At 45.9% G+C, this 14,677-nt stretch overlaps 6 non-coding genes across 6 annotated transcripts; all 6 read left to right on the forward strand.

The window, feature by feature from the left end:
• Positions 1–1,153: 1,153 nt before the first annotated feature.
• Positions 1,154–1,344, forward strand: LOC130326515 (U2 spliceosomal RNA). The gene has a single exon (XR_008871107.1). It is a non-coding gene; the product is annotated as a U2 spliceosomal RNA (small nuclear RNA).
• A 2,092-nt stretch (positions 1,345–3,436) lies between these two features.
• Positions 3,437–3,627, forward strand: LOC130326516 (U2 spliceosomal RNA). The gene has a single exon (XR_008871108.1). It is a non-coding gene; the product is annotated as a U2 spliceosomal RNA (small nuclear RNA).
• Positions 3,628–5,725: 2,098 nt separating this feature from the next.
• Positions 5,726–5,916, forward strand: LOC130326517 (U2 spliceosomal RNA). Its single transcript, XR_008871109.1, has one exon. It is a non-coding gene; the product is annotated as a U2 spliceosomal RNA (small nuclear RNA).
• A 2,094-nt stretch (positions 5,917–8,010) lies between these two features.
• Positions 8,011–8,201, forward strand: LOC130326518 (U2 spliceosomal RNA). The gene has a single exon (XR_008871110.1). It is a non-coding gene; the product is annotated as a U2 spliceosomal RNA (small nuclear RNA).
• A 2,102-nt stretch (positions 8,202–10,303) lies between these two features.
• Positions 10,304–10,494, forward strand: LOC130326552 (U2 spliceosomal RNA). Its single transcript, XR_008871141.1, has one exon. It is a non-coding gene; the product is annotated as a U2 spliceosomal RNA (small nuclear RNA).
• A 2,095-nt stretch (positions 10,495–12,589) lies between these two features.
• Positions 12,590–12,780, forward strand: LOC130326519 (U2 spliceosomal RNA). The gene has a single exon (XR_008871111.1). It is a non-coding gene; the product is annotated as a U2 spliceosomal RNA (small nuclear RNA).
• Positions 12,781–14,677: the final 1,897 nt, after the last annotated feature.

Raw genomic sequence — 14,677 nt, forward strand, 5'->3', positions numbered from 1 at the left:
AGTATAAATCCTTAGAAAATTATCCCCCAGTGTCTCCATCTGCTGGCGGTATTGAATAAGCATTGCTGCACTGATGGGGTATGCATTAGACGAAAAAAAAGAAGAAAAAGAAGAATAATACGCCCAGAAAAGAGGCGAAAAGGAGAAAAACGTAAAAAAACGTGAAAAAAAAGTAAGAGGAAGAGAAGGGAAAAAAAGGTGGAAATGGGTTTAAAAGTGATTTCGGCGGAGAAATATATATATATATATATATATATATATATATATATATATATATATACGCGCACACACACACATATATATAAACGTATTCTCCGTTGAGATATTGCAGCCGCTGCTGTGTCCAGGCCCAGGAGCCTTAGCACTGTGCTGTGATGTCACTCAATACCACTGACATCACTAGGTGTAAACAACATCTCTCCTTTGCTGTGTATGTGACTATGGAGCTGTTTGGTGATGTCGTCTATTATGGCCTTCATAGAAGCAACAGGAGATTGTTGCATCCATCTAGAACCCTCAGAACTACAGTGCTATGATGTCACTCACTTCCACAGGCCTTGCAGAGTGTAAACAACAACAACCCAGCTTTGTTGTGTATGTAACCATAGGGATTTGTGATGTCACCTAGAACCTTCACAGCAGCGACAGCTTTATGAGGAGCATCAGCACTGCTCTGCCTGAGCAGAACCATCACCGCCATAGGTTGTCAAATAACCCGGATTTAACCCACACAGGTAAGTCCAATGGGGTGCAGGCATGTCCTCTATGCTTACAGCTTCCCGTGGGTGTTGGTTTGATACCGTTTGGGGACAGCCAAGGAGGCATCTGCAGGCAACAAAGGTAGGTGTGTGCTTGTGTGTGTGTTTCCTATGCAGATCCTAAGCCCAGTGTCACATGCAAGTAGGAGGAGTAAGAAGGGTTCCTGGCAAATCCGGGTTATGGATTGCATTTAAAAAGGCCCCGTGGGAGTGCAATGGGCCCCTGTCTTGCTGCTTAGCAATAATGGTATGGGTTTAGGTTCTGCTGTGTGTACTGGTGGTTGACTGCCCCCCAGCCCAGAGTGTGCATGGAAAATTGTCTGGCAGCCTCCCTGACAGCAAGCAGTGATAGTGCCCATGAAGGGCACCTTGTTGGGCCCGCCCCTTTCACGGTTATCGCTTCTCGGCCTTTTGGCTAAGATCAAGTGTAGTATCTGTTCTTATCAGTTTAATATCTGATACGTCCCCTATCTGGGGACCATATATTAAATGGATTTTTGAGAACGGGGGCCGATTTCGAAGCTTGCTTCCGTCGCCCTATGCATTGACCCGATATGGCAGTATCTTCGGGTACAGTGCACCACCCCCTTACAGGGTTAAAAAGAAAGATTCCTACTTTCATTGCTACCTGCTTGCTGGCTAGCCAGCTAGCCAGCCCTGTGGGCCTTGCTGCTGCTGCAGCCAAAAAACAAAAGGTGGTGCTGCTGCTGCTTCTGCTGCTTCTGCTTCTGCTTGTGTCTGGCCGCTGTTGGAGCGTCCAGGCACAGGACTTCTGCTGCTGCTGACTAAATGGCCTCCTTAATTGGATCATTTGAGTAGCCAGCACACCTGTGCAGGCAGGGCATGACATGATAGGCAGCTGCCTTGATAGCGGGTGGGTGCTGAATGTTCCTAATTGACAAAATAAGATTAATGCTTATGAAGAAATATAAAATCTCATCCCTTCCCCAATATCGCGCCACACCCCTACCCCTTAATTCCCTGGTTGAACTTGATGGACATATGTCTTTTTTCGACCGTACTAACTATGTAACTATGTAACATAACATGGGGGGGGGGGGGGGTCTCCTGGCTGTTCACACAGGTGTGTCATTGCTGTACATTGACCATGCATTGCTTCTGTGGTATTGCAAAGGCAAAGACAAATGCTTCCAGCCATCCATTGCACTAATGGATTGGTCATCAGCTGGCTGTCTATGTCCCGCATCAATATAGACCAAAGTACAGAGGGTTAGGCTATGCTATTGTGCACCTACCTGATGCATCAGAAGGTGCGAGGCCCTTGCTAAATTCTGTGCACAGACTTTGAGATCTATACTTTAGACTGTATCTAAACCTGCTCCAACATGGACTGACATTCTGGCCTACTTTCAGCCGATGCGACTTGTCTGTCGCTGAACAGTCGCTTTTTATGTATTCAGCACCTATGTATAATGTTGTAAAAATGCTCTAGAAGCTAAAGTCGCAGAAATGTCACACATATTTGGCCTGCAACTTTCTGTGCGACAAATTCAGACAGGAAAAATCAGTATAAATCCTTAGAAAATTATCCCCCAGTGTCTCCATCTGCTGGCGGTATTGAATAAGCATTGCTGCACTGATGGGGTATGCATTAGACGAAAAAAAAGAAGAAAAAGAAGAATAATACGCCCAGAAAAGAGGCGAAAAGGAGAAAAACGTAAAAAAACGTGAAAAAAAAGTAAGAGGAAGAGAAGGGAAAAAAAGGTGGAAATGGGTTTAAAAGTGATTTCGGCGGAGAAATATATATATATATATATATATATATATATATATATATATATATACGCGCACACACACACATATATATAAACGTATTCTCCGTTGAGATATTGCAGCCGCTGCTGTGTCCAGGCCCAGGAGCCTTAGCACTGTGCTGTGATGTCACTCAATACCACTGACATCACTAGGTGTAAACAACATCTCTCCTTTGCTGTGTATGTGACTATGGAGCTGTTTGGTGATGTCGTCTATTATGGCCTTCATAGAAGCAACAGGAGATTGTTGCATCCATCTAGAACCCTCAGAACTACAGTGCTATGATGTCACTCACTTCCACAGGCCTTGCAGAGTGTAAACAACAACAACCCAGCTTTGTTGTGTATGTAACCATAGGGATTTGTGATGTCACCTAGAACCTTCACAGCAGCGACAGCTTTATGAGGAGCATCAGCACTGCTCTGCCTGAGCAGAACCATCACCGCCATAGGTTGTCAAATAACCCGGATTTAACCCACACAGGTAAGTCCAATGGGGTGCAGGCATGTCCTCTATGCTTACAGCTTCCCGTGGGTGTTGGTTTGATACCGTTTGGGGACAGCCAAGGAGGCATCTGCAGGCAACAAAGGTAGGTGTGTGCTTGTGTGTGTGTTTCCTATGCAGATCCTAAGCCCAGTGTCACATGCAAGTAGGAGGAGTAAGAAGGGTTCCTGGCAAATCCGGGTTATGGATTGCATTTAAAAAGGCCCCGTGGGAGTGCAATGGGCCCCTGTCTTGCTGCTTAGCAATAATGGTATGGGTTTAGGTTCTGCTGTGTGTACTGGTGGTTGACTGCCCCCCAGCCCAGAGTGTGCATGGAAAATTGTCTGGCAGCCTCCCTGACAGCAAGCAGTGATAGTGCCCATGAAGGGCACCTTGTTGGGCCCGCCCCTTTCACGGTTATCGCTTCTCGGCCTTTTGGCTAAGATCAAGTGTAGTATCTGTTCTTATCAGTTTAATATCTGATACGTCCCCTATCTGGGGACCATATATTAAATGGATTTTTGAGAACGGGGGCCGATTTCGAAGCTTGCTTCCGTCGCCCTATGCATTGACCCGATATGGCAGTATCTTCGGGTACAGTGCACCACCCCCTTACAGGGTTAAAAAGAAAGATTCCTACTTTCATTGCTACCTGCTTGCTGGCTAGCCAGCTGGCCAGCCCTGTGGGCCTTGCTGCTGCTGCAGCCAAAAAACAAAAGGTGGTGGTGCTGCTGCTTCTGCTGCTTCTGCTTCTGCTTGTGTCTGGCCGCTGTTGGAGCGTCCAGGCACAGGACTTCTGCTGCTGCTGACTAAATGGCCTCCTTAATTGGATCATTTGAGTAGCCAGCACACCTGTGCAGGTAGGGCATGACATGATAGGCAGCTGCCTTGATAGCGGGTGGGTGCTGAATGTTCCTAATTGACAAAATAAGATTAATGCTTATGAAGAAATATAAAATCTCATCCCTTCCCCAATATCGCGCCACACCCCTACCCCTTAATTCCCTGGTTGAACTTGATGGACATATGTCTTTTTTCGACCGTACTAACTATGTAACTATGTAACATAACATGGGGGGGGGGGGGGGTCTCCTGGCTGTTCACACAGGTGTGTCATTGCTGTACATTGACCATGCATTGCTTCTGTGGTATTGCAAAGGCAAAGACAAATGCTTCCAGCCATCCATTGCACTAATGGATTGGTCATCAGCTGGCTGTCTATGTCCCGCATCAATATAGACCAAAGTACAGAGGGTTAGGCTATGCTATTGTGCACCTACCTGATGCATCAGAAGGTGCGAGGCCCTTGCTAAATTCTGTGCACAGACTTTGAGATCTATACTTTAGACTGTATCTAAACCTGCTCCAACATGGACTGACATTCTGGCCTACTTTCAGCCGATGCGACTTGTCTGTCGCTGAACAGTCGCTTTTTATGTATTCAGCACCTATGTATAATGTTGTAAAAATGCTCTAGAAGCTAAAGTCGCAGAAATGTCACACATATTTGGCCTGCAACTTTCTGTGCGACAAATTCAGACAGGAAAAATCAGTATAAATCCTTAGAAAATTATCCCCCAGTGTCTCCATCTGCTGGCGGTATTGAATAAGCATTGCTGCACTGATGGGGTATGCATTAGACGAAAAAAAAGAAGAAAAAGAAGAATAATACGCCCAGAAAAGAGGCGAAAAGGAGAAAAACGTAAAAAAACGTGAAAAAAAAGTAAGAGGAAGAGAAGGGAAAAAAAGGTGGAAATGGGTTTAAAAGTGATTTCGGCGGAGAAATATATATATATATATATATATATATATATATATATATATATATATACGCGCACACACACACACACATATATATAAACGTATTCTCCGTTGAGATATTGCAGCCGCTGCTGTGTCCAGGCCCAGGAGCCTTAGCACTGTGCTGTGATGTCACTCAATACCACTGACATCACTAGGTGTAAACAACATCTCTCCTTTGCTGTGTATGTGACTATGGAGCTGTTTGGTGATGTCGTCTATTATGGCCTTCATAGAAGCAACAGGAGATTGTTGCATCCATCTAGAACCCTCAGAACTACAGTGCTATGATGTCACTCACTTCCACAGGCCTTGCAGAGTGTAAACAACAACAACCCAGCTTTGTTGTGTATGTAACCATAGGGATTTGTGATGTCACCTAGAACCTTCACAGCAGCGACAGCTTTATGAGGAGCATCAGCACTGCTCTGCCTGAGCAGAACCATCACCGCCATAGGTTGTCAAATAACCCGGATTTAACCCACACAGGTAAGTCCAATGGGGTGCAGGCATGTCCTCTATGCTTACAGCTTCCCGTGGGTGTTGGTTTGATACCGTTTGGGGACAGCCAAGGAGGCATCTGCAGGCAACAAAGGTAGGTGTGTGCTTGTGTGTGTGTTTCCTATGCAGATCCTAAGCCCAGTGTCACATGCAAGTAGGAGGAGTAAGAAGGGTTCCTGGCAAATCCGGGTTATGGATTGCATTTAAAAAGGCCCCGTGGGAGTGCAATGGGCCCCTGTCTTGCTGCTTAGCAATAATGGTATGGGTTTAGGTTCTGCTGTGTGTACTGGTGGTTGACTGCCCCCCAGCCCAGAGTGTGCATGGAAAATTGTCTGGCAGCCTCCCTGACAGCAAGCAGTGATAGTGCCCATGAAGGGCACCTTGTTGGGCCCGCCCCTTTCACGGTTATCGCTTCTCGGCCTTTTGGCTAAGATCAAGTGTAGTATCTGTTCTTATCAGTTTAATATCTGATACGTCCCCTATCTGGGGACCATATATTAAATGGATTTTTGAGAACGGGGGCCGATTTCGAAGCTTGCTTCCGTCGCCCTATGCATTGACCCGATATGGCAGTATCTTCGGGTACAGTGCACCACCCCCTTACAGGGTTAAAAAGAAAGATTCCTACTTTCATTGCTACCTGCTTGCTGGCTAGCCAGCTAGCCAGCCCTGTGGGCCTTGCTGCTGCTGCAGCCAAAAAACAAAAGGTGGTGCTGCTGCTGCTTCTGCTGCTTCTGCTTCTGCTTGTGTCTGGCCGCTGTTGTAGCGTCCAGGCACAGGACTTCTGCTGCTGCTGACTAAATGGCCTCCTTAATTGGATCATTTGAGTAGCCAGCACACCTGTGCAGGTAGGGCATGACATGATAGGCAGCTGCCTTGATAGCGGGTGGGTGCTGAATGTTCCTAATTGACAAAATAAGATTAATGCTTATGAAGAAATATAAAATCTCATCCCTTCCCCAATATCGCGCCACACCCCTACCCCTTAATTCCCTGGTTGAACTTGATGGACATATGTCTTTTTTCGACCGTACTAACTATGTAACTATGTAACATAACATGGGGGGGGGGGGGGGGGTCTCCTGGCTGTTCACACAGGTGTGTCATTGCTGTACATTGACCATGCATTGCTTCTGTGGTATTGCAAAGGCAAAGACAAATGCTTCCAGCCATCCATTGCACTAATGGATTGGTCATCAGCTGGCTGTCTATGTCCCGCATCAATATAGACCAAAGTACAGAGGGTTAGGCTATGCTATTGTGCACCTACCTGATGCATCAGAAGGTGCGAGGCCCTTGCTAAATTCTGTGCACAGACTTTGAGATCTATACTTTAGACTGTATCTAAACCTGCTCCAACATGGACTGACATTCTGGCCTACTTTCAGCCGATGCGACTTGTCTGTCGCTGAACAGTCGCTTTTTATGTATTCAGCACCTATGTATAATGTTGTAAAAATGCTCTAGAAGCTAAAGTCGCAGAAATGTCACACATATTTGACCTGCAACTTTCTGTGCGACAAATTCAGACAGGAAAAATCAGTATAAATCCTTAGAAAATTATCCCCCAGTGTCTCCATCTGCTGGCGGTATTGAATAAGCATTGCTGCACTGATGGGGTATGCATTAGACGAAAAAAAAGAAGAAAAAGAAGAATAATACGCCCAGAAAAGAGGCGAAAAGGAGAAAAACGTAAAAAAACGTGAAAAAAAAGTAAGAGGAAGAGAAGGGAAAAAAAGGTGGAAATGGGTTTAAAAGTGATTTCGGCGGAGAAATATATATATATATATATATATATATATATATATATATATATATACGCGCACACACACCCATATATATAAACGTATTCTCCGTTGAGATATTGCAGCCGCTGCTGTGTCCAGGCCCAGGAGCCTTAGCACTGTGCTGTGATGTCACTCAATACCACTGACATCACTAGGTGTAAACAACATCTCTCCTTTGCTGTGTATGTGACTATGGAGCTGTTTGGTGATGTCGTCTATTATGGCCTTCATAGAAGCAACAGGAGATTGTTGCATCCATCTAGAACCCTCAGAACTACAGTGCTATGATGTCACTCACTTCCACAGGCCTTGCAGAGTGTAAACAACAACAACCCAGCTTTGTTGTGTATGTAACCATAGGGATTTGTGATGTCACCTAGAACCTTCACAGCAGCGACAGCTTTATGAGGAGCATCAGCACTGCTCTGCCTGAGCAGAACCATCACCGCCATAGGTTGTCAAATAACCCGGATTTAACCCACACAGGTAAGTCCAATGGGGTGCAGGCATGTCCTCTATGCTTACAGCTTCCCGTGGGTGTTGGTTTGATACCGTTTGGGGACAGCCAAGGAGGCATCTGCAGGCAACAAAGGTAGGTGTGTGCTTGTGTGTGTGTTTCCTATGCAGATCCTAAGCCCAGTGTCACATGCAAGTAGGAGGAGTAAGAAGGGTTCCTGGCAAATCCGGGTTATGAATTGCATTTAAAAAGGCCCCGTGGGAGTGCAATGGGCCCCTGTCTTGCTGCTTAGCAATAATGGTATGGGTTTAGGTTCTGCTGTGTGTACTGGTGGTTGACTGCCCCCCAGCCCAGAGTGTGCATGGAAAATTGTCTGGCAGCCTCCCTGACAGCAAGCAGTGATAGTGCCCATGAAGGGCACCTTGTTGGGCCCGCCCCTTTCACGGTTATCGCTTCTCGGCCTTTTGGCTAAGATCAAGTGTAGTATCTGTTCTTATCAGTTTAATATCTGATACGTCCCCTATCTGGGGACCATATATTAAATGGATTTTTGAGAACGGGGGCCGATTTCGAAGCTTGCTTCCGTCGCCCTATGCATTGACCCGATATGGCAGTATCTTCGGGTACAGTGCACCACCCCCTTACAGGGTTAAAAAGAAAGATTCCTACTTTCATTGCTACCTGCTTGCTGGCTAGCCAGCTAGCCAGCCCTGTGGGCCTTGCTGCTGCTGCTGCAGCCAAAAAACAAAAGGTGGTGCTGCTGCTGCTTCTGCTGCTTCTGCTTCTGCTTGTGTCTGGCCGCTGTTGGAGCGTCCAGGCACAGGACTTCTGCTGCTGCTGACTAAATGGCCTCCTTAATTGGATCATTTGAGTAGCCAGCACACCTGTGCAGGTAGGGCATGACATGATAGGCAGCTGCCTTGATAGCGGGTGGGTGCTGAATGTTCCTAATTGACAAAATAAGATTAATGCTTATGAAGAAATATAAAATCTCATCCCTTCCCCAATATCGCGCCACACCCCTACCCCTTAATTCCCTGGTTGAACTTGATGGACATATGTCTTTTTTCGACCGTACTAACTATGTAACTATGTAACATAACATGGGGGGGGGGGGGGGGGGGGGTCTCCTGGCTGTTCACACAGGTGTGTCATTGCTGTACATTGACCATGCATTGCTTCTGTGGTATTGCAAAGGCAAAGACAAATGCTTCCAGCCATCCATTGCACTAATGGATTGGTCATCAGCTGGCTGTCTATGTCCCACATCAATATAGACCAAAGTACAGAGGGTTAGGCTATGCTATTGTGCACCTACCTGATGCATCAGAAGGTGCGAGGCCCTTGCTAAATTCTGTGCACAGACTTTGAGATCTATACTTTAGACTGTATCTAAACCTGCTCCAACATGGACTGACATTCTGGCCTACTTTCAGCCGATGCGACTTGTCTGTCGCTGAACAGTCGCTTTTTATGTATTCAGCACCTATGTATAATGTTGTAAAAATGCTCTAGAAGCTAAAGTCGCAGAAATGTCACACATATTTGGCCTGCAACTTTCTGTGCGACAAATTCAGACAGGAAAAATCAGTATAAATCCTTAGAAAATTATCCCCCAGTGTCTCCATCTGCTGGCGGTATTGAATAAGCATTGCTGCACTGATGGGGTATGCATTAGACGAAAAAAAAGAAGAAAAAGAAGAATAATACGCCCAGAAAAGAGGCGAAAAGGAGAAAAACGTAAAAAAAACGTGAAAAAAAAGTAAGAGGAAGAGAAGGGAAAAAAAGGTGGAAATGGGTTTAAAAGTGATTTCGGCGGAGAAATATATATATATATATATATATATATATATATATATATATATATACGCGCACACACACACATATATATAAACGTATTCTCCGTTGAGATATTGCAGCCGCTGCTGTGTCCAGGCCCAGGAGCCTTAGCACTGTGCTGTGATGTCACTCAATACCACTGACATCACTAGGTGTAAACAACATCTCTCCTTTGCTGTGTATGTGACTATGGAGCTGTTTGGTGATGTTGTCTATTATGGCCTTCATAGAAGCAACAGGAGATTGTTGCATCCATCTAGAACCCTCAGAACTACAGTGCTATGATGTCACTCACTTCCACAGGCCTTGCAGAGTGTAAACAACAACAACCCAGCTTTGTTGTGTATGTAACCATAGGGATTTGTGATGTCACCTAGAACCTTCACAGCAGCGACAGCTTTATGAGGAGCATCAGCACTGCTCTGCCTGAGCAGAACCATCACCGCCATAGGTTGTCAAATAACCCGGATTTAACCCACACAGGTAAGTCCAATGGGGTGCAGGCATGTCCTCTATGCTTACAGCTTCCCGTGGGTGTTGGTTTGATACCGTTTGGGGACAGCCAAGGAGGCATCTGCAGGCAACAAAGGTAGGTGTGTGCTTGTGTGTGTGTTTCCTATGCAGATCCTAAGCCCAGTGTCACATGCAAGTAGGAGGAGTAAGAAGGGTTCCTGGCAAATCCGGGTTATGGATTGCATTTAAAAAGGCCCCGTGGGAGTGCAATGGGCCCCTGTCTTGCTGCTTAGCAATAATGGTATGGGTTTAGGTTCTGCTGTGTGTACTGGTGGTTGACTGCCCCCCAGCCCAGAGTGTGCATGGAAAATTGTCTGGCAGCCTCCCTGACAGCAAGCAGTGATAGTGCCCATGAAGGGCACCTTGTTGGGCCCGCCCCTTTCACGGTTATCGCTTCTCGGCCTTTTGGCTAAGATCAAGTGTAGTATCTGTTCTTATCAGTTTAATATCTGATACGTCCCCTATCTGGGGACCATATATTAAATGGATTTTTGAGAACGGGGGCCGATTTCGAAGCTTGCTTCCGTCACCCTATGCATTGACCCGATATGGCAGTATCTTCGGGTACAGTGCACCACCCCCTTACAGGGTTAAAAAGAAAGATTCCTACTTTCATTGCTACCTGCTTGCTGGCTAGCCAGCTAGCCAGCCCTGTGGGCCTTGCTGCTGCTGCAGCCAAAAAACAAAAGGTGGTGCTGCTGCTGCTTCTGCTGCTTCTGCTTCTGCTTGTGTCTGGCCGCTGTTGGAGCGTCCAGGCACAGGACTTCTGCTGCTGCTGACTAAATGGCCTCCTTAATTGGATCATTTGAGTAGCCAGCACACCTGTGCAGGTAGGGCATGACATGATAGGCAGCTGCCTTGATAGCGGGTGGGTGCTGAATGTTCCTAATTGACAAAATAAGATTAATGCTTATGAAGAAATATAAAATCTCATCCCTTCCCCAATATCGCGCCACACCCCTACCCCTTAATTCCCTGGTTGAACTTGATGGACATATGTCTTTTTTCGACCGTACTAACTATGTAACTATGTAACATAACATGGGGGGGGGGGGGGGGTCTCCTGGCTGTTCACACAGGTGTGTCATTGCTGTACATTGACCATGCATTGCTTCTGTGGTATTGCAAAGGCAAAGACAAATGCTTCCAGCCATCCATTGCACTAATGGATTGGTCATCAGCTGGCTGTCTATGTCCCGCATCAATATAGACCAAAGTACAGAGGGTTAGGCTATGCTATTGTGCACCTACCTGATGCATCAGAAGGTGCGAGGCCCTTGCTAAATTCTGTGCACAGACTTTGAGATCTATACTTTAGACTGTATCTAAACCTGCTCCAACATGGACTGACATTCTGGCCTACTTTCAGCCGATGCGACTTGTCTGTCGCTGAACAGTCGCTTTTTATGTATTCAGCACCTATGTATAATGTTGTAAAAATGCTCTAGAAGCTAAAGTCGCAGAAATGTCACACATATTTGGCCTGCAACTTTCTGTGCGACAAATTCAGACAGGAAAAATCAGTATAAATCCTTAGAAAATTATCCCCCAGTGTCTCCATCTGCTGGCGGTATTGAATAAGCATTGCTGCACTGATGGGGTATGCATTAGACGAAAAAAAAGAAGAAAAAGAAGAATAATACGCCCAGAAAAGAGGTGAAAAGGAGAAAAACGTAAAAAAACGTGAAAAAAAAGTAAGAGGAAGAGAAGGGAAAAAAAGGTGGAAATGGGTTTAAAAGTGATTTCGGCGGAGAAATATATATATATATATATATATATATATATATATATATATATATATACGCGCACACACACACATATATATAAACGTATTCTCCGTTGAGATATTGCAGCCGCTGCTGTGTCCAGGCCCAGGAGCCTTAGCACTGTGCTGTGATGTCACTCAATACCACTGACATCACTAGGTGTAAACAACATCTCTCCTTTGCTGTGTATGTGACTATGGAGCTGTTTGGTGATGTCGTCTATTATGGCCTTCATAGAAGCAACAGGAGATTGTTGCATCCATCTAGAACCCTCAGAACTACAGTGCTATGATGTCACTCACTTCCACAGGCCTTGCAGAGTGTAAACAACAACAACCCAGCTTTGTTGTGTATTTAACCATAGGGATTTGTGATGTCACCTAGAACCTTCACAGCAGCGACAGCTTTATGAGGAGCATCAGCACTGCTCTGCCTGAGCAGAACCATCACCGCCATAGGTTGTCAAATAACCCGGATTTAACCCACACAGGTAAGTCCAATGGGGTGCAGGCATGTCCTCTATGCTTACAGCTTCCCGTGGGTGTTGGTTTGATACCGTTTGGGGACAGCCAAGGAGGCATCTGCAGGCAACAAAGGTAGGTGTGTGCTTGTGTGTGTGTTTCCTATGCAGATCCTAAGCCCAGTGTCACATGCAAGTAGGAGGAGTAAGAAGGGTTCCTGGCAAATCCGGGTTATGGATTGCATTTAAAAAGGCCCCGTGGGAGTGCAATGGGCCCCTGTCTTGCTGCTTAGCAATAATGGTATGGGTTTAGGTTCTGCTGTGTGTACTGGTGGTTGACTGCCCCCCAGCCCAGAGTGTGCATGGAAAATTGTCTGGCAGCCTCCCTGACAGCAAGCAGTGATAGTGCCCATGAAGGGCACCTTGTTGGGCCCGCCCCTTTCACGGTTATCGCTTCTCGGCCTTTTGGCTAAGATCAAGTGTAGTATCTGTTCTTATCAGTTTAATATCTGATACGTCCCCTATCTGGGGACCATATATTAAATGGATTTTTGAGAACGGGGGCCGATTTCGAAGCTTGCTTCCGTCGCCCTATGCATTGACCCGATATGGCAGTATCTTCGGGTACAGTGCACCACCCCCTTACAGGGTTAAAAAGAAAGATTCCTACTTTCATTGCTACCTGCTTGCTGGCTAGCCAGCTAGCCAGCCCTGTGGACCTTGCTGCTGCTGCAGCCAAAAAACAAAAGGTGGTGCTGCTGCTGCTTCTGCTGCTTCTGCTTCTGCTTGTGTCTGGCCGCTGTTGGAGCGTCCAGGCACAGGACTTCTGCTGCTGCTGACTAAATGGCCTCCTTAATTGGATCATTTGAGTAGCCAGCACACCTGTGCAGGTAGGGCATGACATGATAGGCAGCTGCCTTGATAGCGGGTGGGTGCTGAATGTTCCTAATTGACAAAATAAGATTAATGCTTATGAAGAAATATAAAATCTCATCCCTTCCCCAATATCGCGCCACACCCCTACCCCTTAATTCCCTGGTTGAACTTGATGGACATATGTCTTTTTTCGACCGTACTAACTATGTAACTATGTAACATAACATGGGGGGGGGGGGGGGGTCTCCTGGCTGTTCACACAGGTGTGTCATTGCTGTACATTGACCATGCATTGCTTCTGTGGTATTGCAAAGGCAAAGACAAATGCTTCCAGCCATCCATTGCACTAATGGATTGGTCATCAGCTGGCTGTCTATGTCCCGCATCAATATAGACCAAAGTACAGAGGGTTAGGCTATGCTATTGTGCACCTACCTGATGCATCAGAAGGTGCGAGGCCCTTGCTAAATTCTGTGCACAGACTTTGAGATCTATACTTTAGACTGTATCTAAACCTGCTCCAACATGGACTGACATTCTGGCCTACTTTCAGCCGATGCGACTTGTCTGTCGCTGAACAGTCGCTTTTTATGTATTCAGCACCTATGTATAATGTTGTAAAAATGCTCTAGAAGCTAAAGTCGCAGAAATGTCACACATATTTGGCCTGCAACTTTCTGTGCGACAAATTCAGACAGGAAAAATCAGTATAAATCCTTAGAAAATTATCCCCCAGTGTCTCCATCTGCTGGCGGTATTGAATAAGCATTGCTGCACTGATGGGGTATGCATTAGACGAAAAAAAAGAAGAAAAAGAAGAATAATACGCCCAGAAAAGAGGCGAAAAGGAGAAAAACGTAAAAAAACGTGAAAAAAAAGTAAGAGGAAGAGAAGGGAAAAAAAGGTGGAAATGGGTTTAAAAGTGATTTCGGCGGAGAAATATATATATATATATATATATATATATATATATACGCGCACACACACACATATATATAAACGTATTCTCCGTTGAGATATTGCAGCCGCTGCTGTGTCCAGGCCCAGGAGCCTTAGCACTGTGCTGTGATGTCACTCAATACCACTGACATCACTAGGTGTAAACAACATCTCTCCTTTGCTGTGTATGTGACTATGGAGCTGTTTGGTGATGTCGTCTATTATGGCCTTCATAGAAGCAACAGGAGATTGTTGCATCCATCTAGAACCCTCAGAACTACAGTGCTATGATGTCACTCACTTCCACAGGCCTTGCAGAGTGTAAACAACAACAACCCAGCTTTGTTGTGTATGTAACCATAGGGATTTGTGATGTCACCTAGAACCTTCACAGCAGCGACAGCTTTATGAGGAGCATCAGCACTGCTCTGCCTGAGCAGAACCATCACCGCCATAGGTTGTCAAATAACCCGGATTTAACCCACACAGGTAAGTCCAATGGGGTGCAGGCATGTCCTCTATGCTTACAGCTTCCCGTGGGTGTTGGTTTGATACCGTTTGGGGACAGCCAAGGAGGCATCTGCAGGCAACAAAGGTAGGTGTGTGCTTGTGTGTGTGTTTCCTATGCAGATCCTAAGCCCAGTGTCACATGCAAGTAGGAGGAGTAAGAAGGGTTCCTGGCAAATCCGGGTTATGGATTGCATTTAAAAAGGCCCCGTGGG

This window comes from Hyla sarda, unplaced genomic scaffold (genome assembly GCF_029499605.1).
Source record: "Hyla sarda isolate aHylSar1 unplaced genomic scaffold, aHylSar1.hap1 scaffold_285, whole genome shotgun sequence".
NCBI lineage: Eukaryota > Metazoa > Chordata > Amphibia > Anura > Hylidae > Hyla > Hyla sarda.